The 19,220-nt window shown below is 38.4% G+C and overlaps 1 protein-coding gene across 1 annotated transcript in view; it reads right to left on the reverse strand.

Annotated features, from left to right (window-relative positions):
- The window catches only part of eif3hb (eukaryotic translation initiation factor 3, subunit H, b), a 113,256-nt gene that overhangs the window by 58,838 nt on the left and 35,198 nt on the right, over nucleotides 1–19,220 (reverse strand). The gene's annotated exons all lie outside the window — the stretch shown is intronic.

Raw genomic sequence — 19,220 nt, forward strand, 5'->3', positions numbered from 1 at the left:
ATGCACTATTCCCATATCCCTTGCTATCATCAATAACTATCAGTAAATCTATAAATATATCTTGAACTTAATGAATGAAATCCCACAGCCTCCTCAGATACAGAATCTAAAGATCCACCACCCTCCAAGTGAAGACGTTTCCCTTCATTTCACTATGATAAATGATTATGTTGGAGACTCGTAACATCCTCAAAACATTCTACCAGGTGTCCAAACAATGATTTCACCTTCATAAATCCATGTGGATTCTATCCAATCAGACAATTATTTTCTAAGTATCCTCTAATCACATCCTTTATAATAGATCCTAATAATTTCCTGACTACTAACATCAGGCTAACAGATCTGTATATTCTGTTTTAATGTACCCTCTTTTCTTAAACAGTGGGTTACATTTGCAACCTCCCCATCTTCAGACACTGCTTTCGAATTCATTGAATTTTGCAAGATGATCACCAATGTATCAACTATCTCTCCAGCCAGCACTTTGATCAAATACTATCTTTAGTTTAAATTTAGACATGGCTCTCTGCTTTTCCTGTAGAATATTTTTGCCTTTTGAAAACCAAGCAGTTTTTAAAAAAATGCTAGCCATGGCCTATCTACTGCCAAACTTTTAAATTTATTTTTCTAATCCACTATATGCAACTTCTTCTTTATACCTTCAAAATTGCCCAGGTTTATTTTTAAGATGCTACGTTTGGACTACTTGAAAATTCAATCATACTATGGTCACTATTCCCTAAAGCTCCTTATAAAACAAGATTTTTTAAAATTATCCAATGATGAGATGAGGTTGTCACTGGTTAGTACAACATTTATTGCCCATCCCTAATTGCTCAGAGGGCAGTTAAGAGTCAACTGCACTGTCGTGGAACTGGAGTTACATGCATGCCAGAACAGGTAATGGCAGACATTTTTTCAGAAAGGTTATTAATGGGCCAAATGTTTTTAGCAATAAATGACAGGGACAGCAATTAGATTAACTTCTAATTTCAGAACGTGTGGATTTCAAATTTAACAATCTGCCATACTGCGATGCAAATCCATGTTCCCAGAACATTAGCCGAGGCTCTGGATTACTGGTCCAATGTCATTACCACTACGCCATTGCCTCACCATCATAAGCTCTTAGTCATTCTTTAATGCGAGATTTACAATGGCCTATGCCCTCCATGGTTCCTCAATTTATTGCTCCAGAAGACCATTTCAAACAAATTCCAAGAGTTTTTCTTCCACAGCCTTGATGCTCTTTAGATTTGCCCAGTGTACATGTCAATGGAAGTCACCCATGATAATGCATTCGCTTTCCTCCATGCATCTCTAATTTCTTGATGTATACCATGTATACCCTACAATACCAAAACTGTTCCATGGTATGTAAACCACTACTGTTTATGTTTACTGACCTTCATTTCACTCGAGATTCTACATTTTGTTCTTCCCTCACTGATTCACTGTCCCTGTCAATCACTGCCACCACTAACACATCACCTTTCATCCCTCTTGAAGTTCGACTATTCTTTAACATTCACCTTCCAAGACTTGATCACCCTACAGCAAGGTCTTCACAATGGCAATTAAACAATACCCTTTTCATTCTACTACCACTACCAACTCATCTATGCTACTGTGAATGCTGCATTCAGGTAGATTGTTTTCAATTCTACTTTTTTACACTATTGTGCAATTTGAAGCTCTGATTTGTTTCTGCTGCTTTCCACTCTGCTACAGCTTTTCTACTTTCCAAGGATTACCTTTGCTTTTAATCTATCCAAATTCACCCTTGGCATCCCATTCCCCCGACAAGCTAGTTTAAAACCTCCACAACACAACTAGCCTATCTTCCAACAACCCATCCCATGAAAGGATTTTTAAACAACGTAAGTAACTCTATAAATCTGAAAACTATTATCAGGTTTTCCCTAATAGAAAGTTACAGAATTCAAGATATCAGAAGTTACAGAAATCAGTTAGCACTGCTTGTTCATCTTGATTGGAAAAAAAGTTACACATAAATATTCTCAGCAATCACTTCTCATTAATGTTTAATTAAATAAAGACTCAGGCTCAAACTATATCCACCAAACAATAATACGAATCAAAATGCCTGTAGGTGCTATGTCAATTATTTTTTTCAACTGTAATTGGCAGAATGCACATCTTGTGTAACCAATAAAGATTACATGTAAAGGGTTTCATTTAAATTCTGATAGGTAAAATTTTAAAACTTGTTAAAAATATGAGCTATAAACATTGTTTTTAAAAAATGCTCCTTTCGGCAAGTAAAACTGTTCAATGAAATGGACAACTACTTTCCGAAAGCAATATTATTAAATAATAGATAAAGCTTATCAATAATTTTTATTCCTCTTAATAATTATTAATGGCTACCTTCATTGATTTCATGGCTAGAATTCAAATGTCGCAGGACAGGACAGAATGCCATGTTACCAACAGACGGTTTAAGCTGCTACACTTAGTTAAGAATGTCAATCAAGGGGCTGTCATTATTTTTTTTACGGTCATCATAATGTCACCTGCACTGATATAATACTGATTCCCCAGAACAGGTATTATATTAATTGATGCTCTTAAATTTCTGAACAACAATTTCCACTTCCCAAATGTGCAACTCTGCACTGCTAATCAAATTATTCAGTTTTACACTCTCAGTTGCAGCTTCATAAAAATAACTTGTTAAACTGTATCAATTTGCGACCGTTTCGCTATGTTAAGTAGTGTGTGGGCTAAATCATATCACTCGACCTTTAGACTACAATTCTCACCCCCAACCCTTCATTTTATAACTTGGCAGCACACAAGACTGGAACCTTCAAGCTGCAATGGGAAAGTTAGACAGAATAGCTTGGTACATAGCAACAGTAGTGAAGAGTGGGAAAAGCAATCAGGAACCGAGTAAAGGAAATTGATGAGAAAAGCCAGAAGAAAGCTGCAGCAGCTTTTGCTCCTATGGGTCAAGTTCCATTTTCCAGTTCTTCAGTATTGCAAAGATCAACACAGTTTCCAAAACTCTGGCCAAGACTGCTGACAAAGCACCATTATAGCTACAATTTAGAAAATGCAGAAGCTCATTAGCAACATGATGTAGTCATATAGCAAAGTGATAAGACGTGGCATCATATCTGCAATCCCCCAAATGGTAAGTTACTAATTATGGTATGCCAAGAAGGAGGTGCTAGCCACTTCCCACAGGGAAGAAAACCAATCACATGGTTTCATTAATCGCATTTAGACTACAGATGCCAAAATGCTGCAGGGTAAACTAATACATTATTAAAATTAAACTCTCTTGAGCCAATACTCCAATGCAGCAATGGACTGGAGTAATACTCTGAATTCATTATCTCAAACTGTCACAACAACCACCATGCCTGTAATCATCTCACATAGCATCCTTACAGTAAATGTCCTTATAATGTATACAATAGATTCACACCAAATTTGGATGGCTGAAGGGTGTTTCTCTGCAGATAAATGTGGACAAAATCAAAAATTTCACGTGCTCATTAAGCTTTGTGCCAGAGTTGGAGTCAGTGAAGAATCGTTTTGGCTGATTTCAATAACCTTTCAACAGCTAGATGAACCATCCATAAACGAGGAAGTAAAATAACTGCAAAAATGTTGTTCAGATTTTATTGAAGTTTTGGATGTTTTCTTGGGGCGAAGAGCTGACAGATTAAAATTCACATGCCTGGAAGTTAAATTCAATGAAACTCAATGAACAAAATTATAATAACTTTTCAATGAAATAAAAACTCAGTTTTCTTTGTTGCTTGTGTTATGCCAGGAGACAGTCATGCTTATTAAAATACTTTAAACAGTCTATTGCAGTTGGCAAGTACTACCGAAATGCATTAACATTTCAATCGTTTCAGGCAACTGCAGCCTTACTTCATTTTCAATGCTATAATCAAGAACATGAAATCAAATATCTTCATCAGTTTAAGAAAAGGATTAACTGCTTCTCGCAGTCAATGAATTCAAGAAAAGAACACTCTCACAAAATTAGATAATTCTTAATTTTCATTTTGTTTTCAAACTTGTGAAAATGCGAGTACATGCTTCAAACTTCAAGATTTTCTGTATGCTTTTGTGCTCTGGGAAACAGTAATAGGTGCATACTGAATAAAGTTAACTATATAACTCATTATGAGGATAGTCATGATTTAGAGATGCCGGGGTTGGACTGGTGTGTACAAAGTTAAAAATCACACAACACCAGGTTATAGTCCAACAGATTTAATTGGGAGCACTAGCTTTGTCACAACCACCTGATGAAGGAGCGGCGCTCCGAAAGCTAGTGCTTCCAATTAAACCTGTTGGACTATAACCTGGTGTTGTGTGATTTTTATCATTATGAGGAGCACTTGTGGTACCCAAGTAGTATGCCCACCTATGGATCAGAAGGTCTGATTCAAGTCCCATCTACTCCAGAGGTATGTAGCAACATCTCTGTTAGTTAGAAAATGACTACAACTCATTATGCTTGCAATCAGGCATTTTAATGCAGTTCAAAAAAAGTTGCAGGATCATCTCTGAGAGACAGGTTTAACTCCATTTGTGAAGTCAGAAAAAACAGCTTAATTAAAAGGGAAGGTCTAAAAACTTGTCTATTTTTCGTAATTGTGTTTAAGATTATAGATAAGACTTCCATTTAATCTCTCCTGACATTAAAAAAACAACCAGTGAAGAAGTGGAGCTCCCCTTTATCACTGAAAGGTAGAAGACAGAGGGTGGTGGTGGAGGGTTGTTTTTCAGACTGGAGGCCTGTGACCAGTGGAGTGCCACAAGGATCGGTGCTGGGCCCTCTACTTTTTGTCATTTATATAAATGATTTGGATGCGAGCATAAGAGGTACAGTTAGTAAGTTTGCAGATGACACCAAAATTGGAGGTGTAGTGGACAGCGAAGAGGGTTACCTCAGATTACAATAGAATCTGGACCAGATGGGCCAACGGGCTGAGAAGTGGCAGATGGAGTTTAATTCAGATAAATGCGAGGTGCTGCATTTTGGGAAAGCAAATCTTAGCAGGACTTCTACACTTAATGGTAAGGTCCTAGGGAATGTTGCTGAACAAAGAGACCTTGGAGTGCAGGTTCATAGCTCCTTGAATGTGGAGTCGCATGTAGATAGGATAGTGAAGGCGGCATTTGGTATGCTTTCGCTTATTGGTCAGAGTATTGAGTACAGGAGTTGGGAGGTCATGTTGCGGCTGTACAGGACATTGGTTAGGCCACTGTTGGAATATTGCGTGCAATTCTGGTCTCCTTCCTACCGGAAAGATGTTGCGAAACTTGAAAGGGTTCAGAAAAAATTTGCAAGGATGTTGCCAGGGTTGGAGGATCTGAGCTACAGGGAGAGGCTGAACAGGCTGGGGCTGGTTTCCCTAAAGCGTTGGAGGCTGAGAGGAGACCTTATAGGGGTTTACAAAATTATGAGGGCATGGTTAGGATAAATAGGCAAAGTCTTTTCTCTGGAGTCGGGGAGTCCAGAACTAGAGGGCAAAGGTTTAGGGTGAGAGGGGAAAGATATAAAAGAGACCTAAGGGGCAACTTTTTCACGCAGAGGGTGGTACGTGTATGGCACGAGCTGCCAGAGGATGTGATGGAGGCTGGTACAATTGCAACATTTACGAGGCATTTGGATGGGTATATGAATAGGAAGGGTTTGGAGGGATATAGGCCGGGTGCTGTCAGATGGGACTAGATTGGGTTGAGATATCTGGTCGGCATGGACGGGTTGGACAGAAGGGTCTGTTTCCATGCTGTACATCTCTATGTCTCTATGACTCTAAATTAAAACAAAAATGCTGGAAACGTTCAGCAGGTCAGAGAACATCCAAAGGGCAAGAGATAGACAGCAGGTGCAAGAGTGAGAGAGTGAAAAAAAAGAGACACGGTTAGCAACTCACATCGTCAGCCAGGTACACACTCTCAAATACAGCAGTCAGGACTGAAGCCATGTCAAATTTCAGAATGTGTGTTTTAAGAAAGAAAACTGCAATACCTTAGGTCAAATCGGAATGTATTAATCCAATGAATAGTGAGTGCTGGAAAACCAACTGACACAGCTGGTACAGTTGATAGTACAGCGTTGCTGAGAATAAGTCACTTCACGAGCATTGGATTAAACAAATATTTTATGCCTCCCCACTTCGCAAACTTGGCTGAACAGGGTCAAAGCTTGTTGTAGCATAGACTGAAATAAATGTTCAGTCTATGAAGTTACCCTAGTGAATATTAGTGACATTATGTATTTTAATGAACAAAAGAGAAGGCATTTGAAGAAGCAGAGGGTAGAAGCAATTAAATAACCAAAGGGATGATAGTTCAAGCCAAAATTGTGGTCAAAGTAAATAAACAAAACGTGGGTCCAGAGGTGCAAGACATTGTAACAAGGGAACCATTATGAGCATTTCCTGCCCAATAAAGAAATATGAGCTGTGGTTAAGATTGCAATGTTAAAGCTGAAAGAAAGAAAGGAGGGAAGCAGAAAAACATAAAATTATATGCCAGTTATCTTGTCATGTGTAACGAGAAAGGCATCAGAATCGAGGAGGTTATAACTGAGCACCTGGGAAAAAACTTCCTGTAATCAGGATGAGTCAGCATGGTGCATAAAGGTAGATAAATCTCCAGGACCTGATGAAGTGCTTCCTAGAATTTTGTGGGAAGCTAGGGAGGAGATTGCTGAGGCCCTTTACTGAGATACTTGTATCATTGACAGTCACAAGGCAGGTGCTGGAAGACTGGAGGTTGGCTAATGTGATGCCATTCTTTAAGAAAGGATAAGTCAGGGTACTACAGACCAGTGAGCCTTGTGTCAATGGTTGGTAGGGTGTCGGTGGGGAATCTGAAGGACAGCATTTACATACATTTGGAAAGCCAATGACTGATTAGCTTTGTGAGTGGGAAATCATGTCTCACTAACTTGATTGAGTTTTTTTGAAGAGGTGACAAAGATTGATGAATACAGACATTGTCTATATGGACCTCCACAAAGCATTTGAAAAGGTTCCACATAGTAAACTGGTTAGTAAGGTTAGATCACATGGGATCTGGGAGAGCTAGCTAATTGGATACATAATTGGCTTAAAGGTAGGAGACAAAGGGTCATAGTAGAGAGTTGCTTTTAAGACTGGAGGCCTGTGACCAGCAATGTGCCACTAGAATCAACACTGGGTCAATTGCTTTTCTTCATTTATAAAGATGATTTAGATGTGGATATAGGAGGCATGGTTAATAAGTTTGCAGGTGTCTTGAAAATAGGTTTAGGGGACACTGAAGAAGTTTATCTCAGAGTACAATGGGACCTTGAACAGATGGGCCGTGGAATGACAGATGCAGTTTAATTTAGATAAATGTGAGGTGGTGAATTTTGGTAAGGCAAACCAGGGCAGGACTCAAAATTAATGGAAATGCCTTGGGGAGTCTTGCCAAACAAAGAGACCTAGTGTAGAGGGTGCATTGTCCCTTGAAAGTGGAGTTTCAGGTAATTAGGGTGGTGAAGGAGGTGCTTGGCATGCTTACCTTCATTGGTCAGAACATTGAGCATAGAAGTTGGGACGTCATACTGCGGCTGTACAGGACATTGGTCAGGCTAATTTTAGAATACTGCATTCAATTCCAGTTGCCTTCTATAGGGAGGATGTTATTAAACTTGAGAGGGTGCAGAAAAGATTTACAAGAATGTTGCCAGGACTGAGGAGTTTGAGTTATATGGAGAGGCTGAATAGTTTGAGATCTTTCTCCCTGGAGCATCAGAAGCGGAGGAGTGACCTCATTCTAAAATCATGAGGGGCTTGGATAAGGTAAATAGACATGGTCTTTTTCCTAGGGTAGTGGAGTCCAAATCTAGAAGATATAGGTTTAAGGTGAGAGAGGAAAGATTTAAAAAGGACATGAGGGGTAAGGTCTTCAAGCAGTGGGTGCTGCATTTATGGAAGGAAGTGGTGGAGCCAGGTACAATTACAACATTTAAAAGGTATCTGGATGGGCATATGTATAGGAATAGTTTAGAGCAATATGAGTCAAATGCTGGCAAACAGAACTCAGTCAGATTGGGATGTCTGGTCAGCGCAGATGAGTTGAACTGAAGGGTCTGTTTCTATGTTGCCTGATTCTATGATTATGCACTGTGGTTAATGAGGAGCCTAGTGTCTTTTACTTGGATTTCTGGAATGCATTTGACGAAGTGCCACATAAAACGTTTGTTGTGTGAAAAAGGAGCTCATGGGGCAGGAAATAATATATGAACATAGACTAAGGATTGGCTGGCTGGCAGAAAACAGAAGGCATGCATACAATCAGTCTTTTTCAGTTTGGCAGCAAATGACAAGTGGGGTCCTGCAGAGGATTGTGTAAGGTTCTCAAGTTTTTATGATGTAAGTCAATGACTGAGATGATGGGGATGAAGACATGGTGGTTAAATTCACAAGTGACACAAAGATAGGGAAGAAAGAATGTCATGAACATAACAACCTCTATATCTGTCTACAACCTTGGAGTATAATTTAGGAAAACATGAAGTTGTTCCTTGGTTGGAAAAAAAATTATAGATATGGAGGTCAACTGCAGAATTGAAGTCCAAAAGGTTATCATGCAAAGTCACAACAAGTTAGGATGCAGGCACAACAAGTGATTAAGACTATTGGAAAACTATCCTTTATTAGGAGAGGAACTAAGCATAAAAATAAGGACATTTTACAGGGCATTCATAAGACCACACACTACATGCAATTTTGGTCTTCTTATTTAAGGAAGGATATAAATGCACTGGAGGAGGTTCAAAGAAATGTTACTACATTCATATCTGGAATGCATGGGTTGCTTTTTTTTTTTAGAAAAGATTGGATAGTATGCCCTTGATTTCAATAGGTTTAAGGATAATTTAAGTTTATAGAGACCTTGAATGGTTTTGATAAGGTGGACATGGAAAGAATGTTAACTCTTGAGTGAGTCCAGAACTGGGGATTCACTCTTTTAGGACAGAGATGAGAAAGTTTCTTTTCGCGAGGATTGCACAGCTTTGGAAATCTCTGCCTCAAAATATGGTGGAGATAGAGTCTATAGTTACCAGAGGTTGTTGAAAATGTGGAATTTGGAACAAAAGCAGATCAACCATGACCTTATTAAATGGTAGAGCAAGCTTGAAGGGTTAAATGGTCTACTTCTGCTCCTAATAGTTATGTTCATATAATGTGAGCATGGAGTCTAATTGAAATATTTAAATATGGAGCTCACTCCCTGGGAGTAGGTTGGTCATATGCCACTACCTCAATACCCCCCCCGCCCCACTAAACTCTGTCTTACCAAATCTGTTTAAAACTTAAGCAGATGTGAAGCAGTTTGGGTTTAGATTTATAATTTTCTTTTGAAAAATCACTCCCTACCCAACTAACATCCACCCATTTTTGGGGGTTAAACTTATCCATTAAGATAGCAATAGCCTACAATAATAATAGTTCCAAAGCACATTAAAGAACTGTGCTAGTAATAAGAGGAAAATAATTTAACTAGAGATAGTGATTAGGAAACATAATTGAAGACTAGGATGAACAAAATGGATTCCAGAATAATTTTTGAAGTTGAGTTGGAAGGAGATGGAAAAGGAATTCAGTGTACAGGGGCTGATCAGCTAAAAGTTGTCGACCAAAGCGAAGTAAAGAAAATGAAAGAATTTGCAAGGGACCAGTGTCAGAAGACCAAAAGGCTGCAGAAGTCTATCTAAAAGATGATGCAGAAATGGAACGAAATGTCACCATAGAGGCATATGCATAGATTCAAGATTTTACAGATCAGGAGCTGAAGGTGGAGGGAATTACGAAAGCAAGAGATGGGTCTAAAGATTAAGAAATTGAAAGGATAGCCGGGAAAGCACACAGTTAAAAGGGAATAAAGCACAAATGGTTGGGAAGCACAAGGATGATACCAAGATTGGAATGTTTGAGTTATAAAGAAAGACTGGATAGGTTGGAACATTATTCTGTGGAGCGTAGGAGGCTGAAGGGTGACCTCATTGTGGTTTATAAGATCATGAGGACCAAATGGAGGCAAATGGGATTGTTTCAGTAAGGAAGTCTGGTCAGCATGGACGGGTTGGGTCAAAGGATCTGTTTCCATGCTGTTTGACTCTATGGAAGCAAACTTGGTGAAGCTTTTCAAATTAGGGCTAAAACACAACACTGAGCTGATAAGGGTCATCAATGTGCCTGAAAGGGGCTGACTCGCACTGGAACAATAATGTCCCACATATTTCTAAATGAAAGCATAGCGTGAACACCTACAGCAGTTTTAATTTTTAGATATAATTTTTATTTGAAGGAACAGATGAGAGATGCGATACTTTTCTTTCTAGTAGCTTCCTTTGCATTTTCTCTTATATTAAACACAGGAGCATGCAGATAGATTACCACTTTGTGGAAAGAATAGAAACATACCAGCAGCAGGCTGAAGACAAACCATAACAATTGTGCTTTTGACATACACTATTTGACACTGTATAATGGAATTTGATATGTTGGTGCAATTTTTTACATAGGAGATCATTATAGAACAATCTGAAAATAGGAGTCCACTCTTCCTGGCGGCATCAAATGAACAAAAATGTAAAATACTCCACACATAATAATATAATGTCCTTCAATCAATAACAGCAGCTTCAAGATATCTTTGTAGTTGCCTCAATTTTGGTATTGTCTAGCTTACAAACTAGTGAAAGATATCAAAAAATTTTTAAAAGTTAATTCACTGTTAAATAACATCAACTTATAAAATGGCTATATATCTCTCACACACACACACAGAATCTTCAAATTCCAGTTTTCTACCTCAAAACAAAACCTTGATTATTTGTTGTACAATATTTGAACTTTGCTCAAAATTTTACTGGAGAAACAAAGGTTGTGCAACTTTTGAATACTCTGCCTCAGGTGGTGGAGGGAAAAGGAGGTCAAATTAAAAGGAGTACTTTTAAGGTTAAGACTCTTCATAAGAAAGGGAATCAAAAATTATTGGGGTAGATGAGAAGGTGGAATTCAAAATTCAAATTCAGCTATGATTTTATTGAAAGTCAGACCAGACTCTGGGCAGCATATGGCCTGCTTCTGTTCTAATTCATTTGTTCACATCTGATGACACAATATGCCATTAATCCAATGTCCAATAATATTGTCAGCATTCACGAAAGCAAACTGAAGCTTATAATACAATGAACGTGAGAGAAAACCGAACAAATAGTCCTTTACAACAGCAGGAATTAGAATTCCAATAATGAACGGAAAAATGATTACTAATTGTTTCAAATATTACTATGCCTTATAATCAAACTAATCAGCCAAGGACAAAACAATCAGTTCCATTTGGCATTCTTCTGAGCACGACCATTTTCATCATTGGTTAAATACATCCCAGTTAAACAGAATTACATAACTTTAGTTTGAAATAATCTCAGAGACAATGGCAGCTCAGCATTTTGTTTGTTACTGTCTCATTTTAAGTAAAAACACATGAACTGATCTAGGACTGAATAATGATAATTTTAGGGTTTCTAACCTTACATTTACAAGTCTACTCTCACCAGACTTAAAGCTCTGTAAAATAAATCAACTCATTTCAGGGTAAGATTTTAGTTCAACCACAGCTGCAACATTACATATCTGTATGATTTCGGATACTTGCAGTTTTTAAAAAGAATATGAAATGGATGACTTTTACATCCCTGTCTCTCAAATCAATACACACGGGAAATTAGTAGTGTAACCATATGTTTCTACGAGTTAGAATTCTTCTGACTTATTTCACATCACCGTGAATAAATTCAGAATCACAGGTAACCACGGGTATTAGATAAGCTCCAAAAATACCAAAATTTGGAACATCACCAGAAGCAAAATATTACTAAAAGACAGATATGACTTTACTACCAAGGAAACCAAGATCATTTCCAAAATCTCATGCAAAAGTGCTCATCTTCACAAAGGAGTGAAACTTACACTTGAATCATTAACAATAGCCCATTATCTGACTTTATGCAGGGAAAATAGTCAACTGACATTTAGCTAGAGTACTCTTTGCTGCAAGTAAATCTTTTAAAACCAGTATTTTCACTTATACAAAACTGATTAAACATCTGTTTCAGATTTTACAGCAACATTGTTTGAAGTCAATAAATTGATGCAAGACACAACTGAATGCATAAACACTTTTTTAAAAAAATAATGAAACCAGTGATGGCCTGTTACTTCAATCTATTTTACTCATTATTTTATTTTGTATTAAGATAGTTTGCACCACCCTGTCGTCAAAATATATTTTTTTAATTCATTGCTGGGGATAATGGATGCAGCTGGCTGGGCCAACATTTATTTCCTATCCCTAATTGTCATTGAGATGGTAGTGAGCTGGCTCTTGATCTGCTCCAGTCCTTGGGTATAGGTATACTCACATTGTACTTCAGAAGGAAGTTTCAGGATTTAACCCAGCAACAGTGTAGAAACAGCAATATACTAAGCAAAAGTGAGGACTGCAGATGCTGGAAATCAAGAGTCTAGATTAGAGCAGGTCAGGCAACATCCGAGGAGCAGGAAAATATACTTCTATGTCAGGTTGGTGTGTGACATGTTGAGGGATCTTGCTGACAGGGGTTCATCTGCTGCTCTTGTTATCGCAGGTGGTCAAGGTCGTGTATTGCTGCTGTTTAAGGAGTTTAGATGAGTTGCTGTGGGGCATCTGGTAACTCAAGTCCAACTCAGTTATTAGCCCTCAATTAACTACCGTGGTCACTGGACCATCAAATTTAACAGTTTCACACTCATTGCCTTGCCACTTAACTCTGGTGCTTCAGCTAGTTTGCTCCACTCCTTGGACTTGCAATAGTTCTTTGTGTTTCGTTAAATGGTAAAATTATTAATTGAGATGACAGGAGGACTGATGGCCATGGGGAGAAAACCCTCCATGTCAAAAACAGTGTAAGAATATGCAACGGTTAGCACAGTGACTCACATATTAGCCAATTAAGCAGGTGAGTCAAAGTAATCGCTGTCCATTTGATTTTCTGCCTAAAGTGAATTACCTTCCCTGGTAGGGGAGGTACAATTTGCCTCAGATAATGGTAAAGAAAGGAAAACAATTAAATTGCTAACTTCAAATCAGCATTTAGCAATCCCCTGGCAGGAGAAGGTTGGACAGTGAAGGAATGGTGGCTGACAAAACTTATTCCACAAACACCACCATGGAGGGAAAATTCTGTTTCATCAGCTCCCAGCCTAATTCCCCACCCTCCAAGGGCCCTCATCCCCAGCCTGCAGATATCACTGATACATGCGTTCCGGCACAGTAATGACATATGCTTCCTGTACCTGTTGTGGTCAGCTAGCGTCACTGCCACATGCAAGGGGGCTAATTCCACCATTATGGAAATCACTCCAATAATAATAAATTCACAACTATAATGGTGCCACTGCACCTCTAAAAGGAAGATGTAATGAAAGGATAAACTTTCTTGGCTTTTATGATGCGTTGACTTGAGATTTTTGAAATGTCAAAAGTGTGGACAAGCGTGTATAGAAAACAGATACAACGATAAAGAGAATCTTTACACCGGTGGCTGCATTTAACTGCGTAATTAAGATAATTCCCTCATTTATCTCGGTGTTAAGTAACAAACTATTTTGTTGAAGTTAATGCAGGTGCTAATGCCACACATTTTTCTCTGACCTCTATTTAATGGTGTAGCTCAGCATTTGTAGACAACCCCCCCTACTTTGATTGTAAAAGCAAGTGGCAATTTACACTTTTTTACTCAATGGCTACACTGCTTTTCAATAGTGGTTTCTAACCTTTATATTACCAAAAATGATTAAAATGCTTTGATCATCTTTGCTGGTTTGCTTTTAAGTCATTTTTCCAAACTTTAATAGAGAAGTCAACCAAATAATGAGTAAACAGAATACATGTAGAACATAGAACATTACAGCACAGTCCAGGCCCTTCGGCCCTCGATGTTGCGCTGCCCTGTCGTACTAATCTGAAGCCCATCCCACCTACACTATTCCATGTACGTCCATTTGCCTATCCAATGATGACTTAAATGCACTTAAACTTGGCAAATCTACCACCAATGCAGGCAAAGCATTCCAAACCCTTACTACTCTCTGAATAAAGAAACTACCTCTGACATCTGTCTTATCCCTATCTCCCCTCACTTTAAAGTTATGTCCCCTCATGTTTGCCGTCCCCATACTTGGAAGGCTCTCCCTGTCCACCCTATCTAACCCTCTGATTATCTTGTATGTCTCTATTAAGTCACCTCTCAACCACCTTCTCTCTAACGAGAACAGCCTGAAGGCCCTCAGCCTTTCCTCGTAAGACATTCCTTCCATACCAGGCAACATCTTAGTAAATCTCCTCTGCACCCTTTCCAAAGCTTCCACATCCTTCTTATAATGCGGTGACCAGAACTGTACACAATACTCCAAGTGTGACCGTACCAGAGCTTTGTACAGCTGCAGCATAACCTCCTGGTTCCAGAACTCAATCCCTCTATTAATAAAGGCCAAAACACTGTATGCCTTCTTAACAACCCTGTCAATCTGGGTGACAACTTTCAGGGATCTGTGTACATGGACACAGAGATCTCTCTGCTCATCTGCACTTCCAAGAATCCTACCATTAGCCCAGTACTTTGCATTCCGATTACTCCGGCCAAAGTGTATCACCTCACACTTGTCCACATTAAACTCCATTTGCCAGCTCTGCTTCCTATCTATGTCTCTCTGCAACCTACTACATCCTTCGTCACTATCCACAACTCCACCGACCTTAGTGTCGTCCGCAAATTTACTAACCCACCCTTCTAAGCCCTCATCCAGGTCATTTATAAAAATAATGAACAGCAGTGGACCCAACACCGACCCTTGCAGTACGCTGCTAGTAATTGGACACCAAGATGAACATGTTCCATCAACTACAACCCTCTGTTTTCTTTCAGCAAGCCAATTACTGATCCAAACTGCTGTGTCTCCCACAATCCCATTCCTCCACATTTTGTATAATAGCCTACTGTGGGGAACCTTATCGAACGCCTTGCTGAAATCCATATACACATCAACCAGTTTACTCTCATCTACCTGTTTGGTCACTTTGTCAAAAAAGTCAATAAGATTTGTTAGGCACGACCTACCCTTCACAAAACCGTGCTGACTGTCCCTGATCAGATTATTCTTTTCTAGATGGTTATAAATCCTCTCTCTTATAACCTTTTCCAACACTTTACCAACAACTGAAGTAAGACTCACTGGTCTGTAATTACCAGGGTTGTCTCTGCTACCCTTTTTGAACAAGGGAACCACATTTGCTATCCTCCAGTCCTAAGGCACTATTCCTGTAGACAATGATTTGGAGATCAATGCCAAAAGCTCGGCAACCTCTTCCCTTGCCTCCCAGAGGATCCTAGGATAGATCCCATCCGGCCCAGGGGACTTGTCTATTTTCACAGTCCTACAGTAGGCCACCTATTTTCTTTGCTGGAGTTAGATTCATCAAGACGCATTAGGTACATGATGGATGAAGTACTGTGTTGTATATTTTTTTATAAAATTATGTAAGAAATTGAAAGATGTCAACATGCTTTGAAATACAATTGGAAACTTACTATAAAATGACTTCAGAACAAAGTGGCAATATTCAAAAGGCAAGTCACATATGGAAATTTTCAGCCAAATAATTTGGCATTTAAGAAAAAATTCAAACAAAATTCCACGTACGATTTTCATTTAAAAATTATTCTACGCTTTCTTATTTTGTAGCATACAAAACAAAAACCACATCCCCAGAAAATAAAGAATACTTGGCGATTTTCAGTACCCAGAAAATGAATTTTGATACTTGGAGAATTGTACCTTGGAATTGAACAGAGATTAGAGAAATTGGGATTATTCTGAGAGCAGAGAAGGTCCAAGGGTGATTTAACAGAAGTATTCAAAACTATGAAAGCTTTCAGCTGTACTGTTGAGAAACTGTTGACACTGTGATGATTGATAATGAAAGATCACAGATTGAAGATAACAGGCAAAGGAACAAGAGGGAAGATATGGAGAATTATTTTTAAATCAAGAGTTATGGTGATTTGGAATGCACTAACTAAGAGGGTAATGGAAGTTAATTTTTTCAGGAGGTTTGTACAATATATGAAAGGTCTAGGGTAAATAGCACGGTAAGTAGGACTAATTGAATAACTCTTCCAAAGTATGGACACATACATGAAGTTTTCTTATTATGTTGTGAGATTCTATTGTTTTGAGTATACTTATACTACAGTAACTATGAAACAAATATACTTTGCACCAATGCTACAGCATAAATTCATAAAGATATAATTACTGAAGTGCTGAATGATATATTAAAATCATATCATGCACAAAACCAAACTACGCCCAAAGGCGTTTTTTAAAAAAAATCTGCATAAACTGTTGAATCGGAAGTAATTTCAACAAGTTGAACGAAGGTTATCATTCAGAATGCCTTTCCATAAACAGATTCATTTGATGCTGTAAGACAATGAAAAATGTGGCGATATACTATATTTCAGGCAATTTTGGAATATGGGTAATGCTGAAAAATATATTTTGCAGAAGATTTTCATCTTGCACTCAGACAATTTGCAAGAATACCACTTCATAGATTAAACTAATACATGTTGCATGAAAAAGAATGCTGATTGATTAGCAAGTGGACTGATCGGTCGAACCAGATTAGGGCAATGTCCTGACCAATCCAAAGAAATAAGCTAGTAAATGATTGTCATCTATTTTGTTATCGATTCAGGCATAATTCATATACATATTCTGTTTACAAAGGTTATGGCCCTGTGTATTACAATATGTAGTGCCACCACATGCAAGTGCACCACATTGTAAGTCTGACTGACAATCCTAAAAATTTTGCAATAATGGCATGGTGCATATATAAAAAGAAACCACTACAACAGGAATAAGTTCAAAAGAACTCAACATTTCACAGTTAAAATTGTTATGGTGCATAAAGTGGAGTAAACTGATTTTTAAAAATTAATAAGCCCAGTGGAATAGGGAGTAATTATTAACTTTAGATAATATTCACTATGTAACATAGGCAGAAGCGAGAAATTGCCCCTCAAATGGGCTCCCAATCAGATGCTTAAGACAATTGGTATTCAAACATTTGAAACAAATAATACAAATACAAAGATATATAATGAAAAGCATGATACAGAGCAGCTGTAAACTTATGCCTCCTGAAATTAAAAACAAAATAAAATCTCACTAATACATGCAATTACAAAGTGGTCAGTTTCTGGCAAGAAACCTGTGCCAAAAACTACATAAGCAAAAAGAGCCAAAATGCATGTTAAATTCCTGTTAGCCAGCCAAAGATGAAACCAGGACCAGCCTTTACTCAGCTTAGAATTGTTGAGTGAAGTTTATTCTTCCTAACTCAATCCTTGCAGCAATGTCAGAAAATGTTTCTGTACACTCTTGAAAATCCAATAGAAATCAATTTAACCAAATTACACACAGATTTCAAACAGAAATAGGCTATTAAGCCCAACAAGTTTGTTTTACCATTCCATGAGATCGTGGCAGACCTGATAATCCTCGACTTCACTTTCCTGCCTTATTCTCAAAATCTTAGATTCCCCTACTGATTAAAAATCTGATTGTCTCAGTTTGAATATAATTAATGATGCAGTCTCCTCAGAAAAAAATCTTCCTCACTTCAGTCTTATCCTAAGATTGTGCCCTCTGGTTGTAGTTACTCCCACTAGAGAAAACAATCTCTCACCACCTAAATCAGTCAAGCTCTCAGAACCTTAAAAGTTTGATCAAAATTTCACTGTGGGCAAAAGAAGAGGGGAAAAAGTATGGTGGGATGAGGATGAGGAAAGAAGACAGAGAGGAGAAAGAAAGAGAGAGAGAAATGCAGGATTTGGCAAGGCATAGCGGCTGGTGGGAGAGAAAAGATAAGGAAATGATGAAAAAAGAGTTTTTAAAAAAGCACCACTAATAAGATTATGTGTACACCATAGAAAACCAAAAAGAAATAAACTAGCAGGAAAATCATGCAGAAGATAAGATAAATCAGCTGGGTGAGCTAAATGATAGGTATGAATGAGGGTGAAGCTGAAGGCATTAGAGGTGTCGCAGTTACTTTTGAACTTTGTAGATCCAGTTAAAGTGACTAGATAATACTAACTTTTCTTGGTGGGGTTCAGCTTGATTAAGCTATAGAACATTGGACACATGTAAATTTAAGAATAGAGCTGAACTATAATAATCAGTATAAGCTTCACAATCATCAACTTATGAAATGGACTGCCATCTAGTGTAGGAGATGCTTAATTAATTGACGTAACGTTCAAACAATACCCTGAAAAGCAAACAAATAATGTTTAAGTGGGAAACTTTCTGAATAGAGTCATAGAGCTGTACAGCATGGAAACAGACCCTCAGTCCAACTTGTACATGCCGACCAGATACCCAAAATATACAGAGTCCCATTTGCCAACACCTGGCCCATATTCCACGAAACCCTTCTTATTCATTTAGCCATCCAGATGCTTTTAAATGCTGCAATTGTACCAGCCTCCACCACTTCCTGTCAACTCATTCCATGCATGCAACACCCTCTGTGTGAAAACACTGCCTGTTAGGTCACTTTTAAATCTTTCCCCTCTCACCCTAAACCTATGCCCTCTAGTTTTGGACATGACCCACTTCAGGGAAAAGACCTTGGCTACTTCCCCTATCCATGTCCCTCATGATTTTATAAACCTCTATAATGGCACCCCTCCGATGCTCTAGGAAAACAGCCAGAGCCTATTCAGCCTCTCCCGATAGCTCAAATCCTCCAACCTTGGCAGCATCCATGTAAATCTTTTCGGAACCCTTTCAAGTTTCACAAATTCTTCCTATAGCAGGGAGACCAGAATTTAATGCAGTATTCCAAAAGTGGACTAACCAATGTCCTGTACAGCTGCAATATGACCTCCCAACTGTTATACTCAACGCTTTGACCAATAAAGGTAAACATACCAACTGCCTTCTTCACTATCCTACCTGCCTGACACTCCACTTTCAAGAACTATGAACCGGCACTCCAAGGTCTCTTTGTTCAACTATATTTATGGAATTCAGGCATGTCTCAGGATTTTAAACAAA

Source organism: Chiloscyllium plagiosum, unplaced genomic scaffold (genome assembly GCF_037043375.1).
Source record: "Chiloscyllium plagiosum isolate Xiang-an unplaced genomic scaffold, Cpla_swu_hap1 HiC_scaffold_4, whole genome shotgun sequence".
NCBI lineage: Eukaryota > Metazoa > Chordata > Chondrichthyes > Orectolobiformes > Hemiscylliidae > Chiloscyllium > Chiloscyllium plagiosum.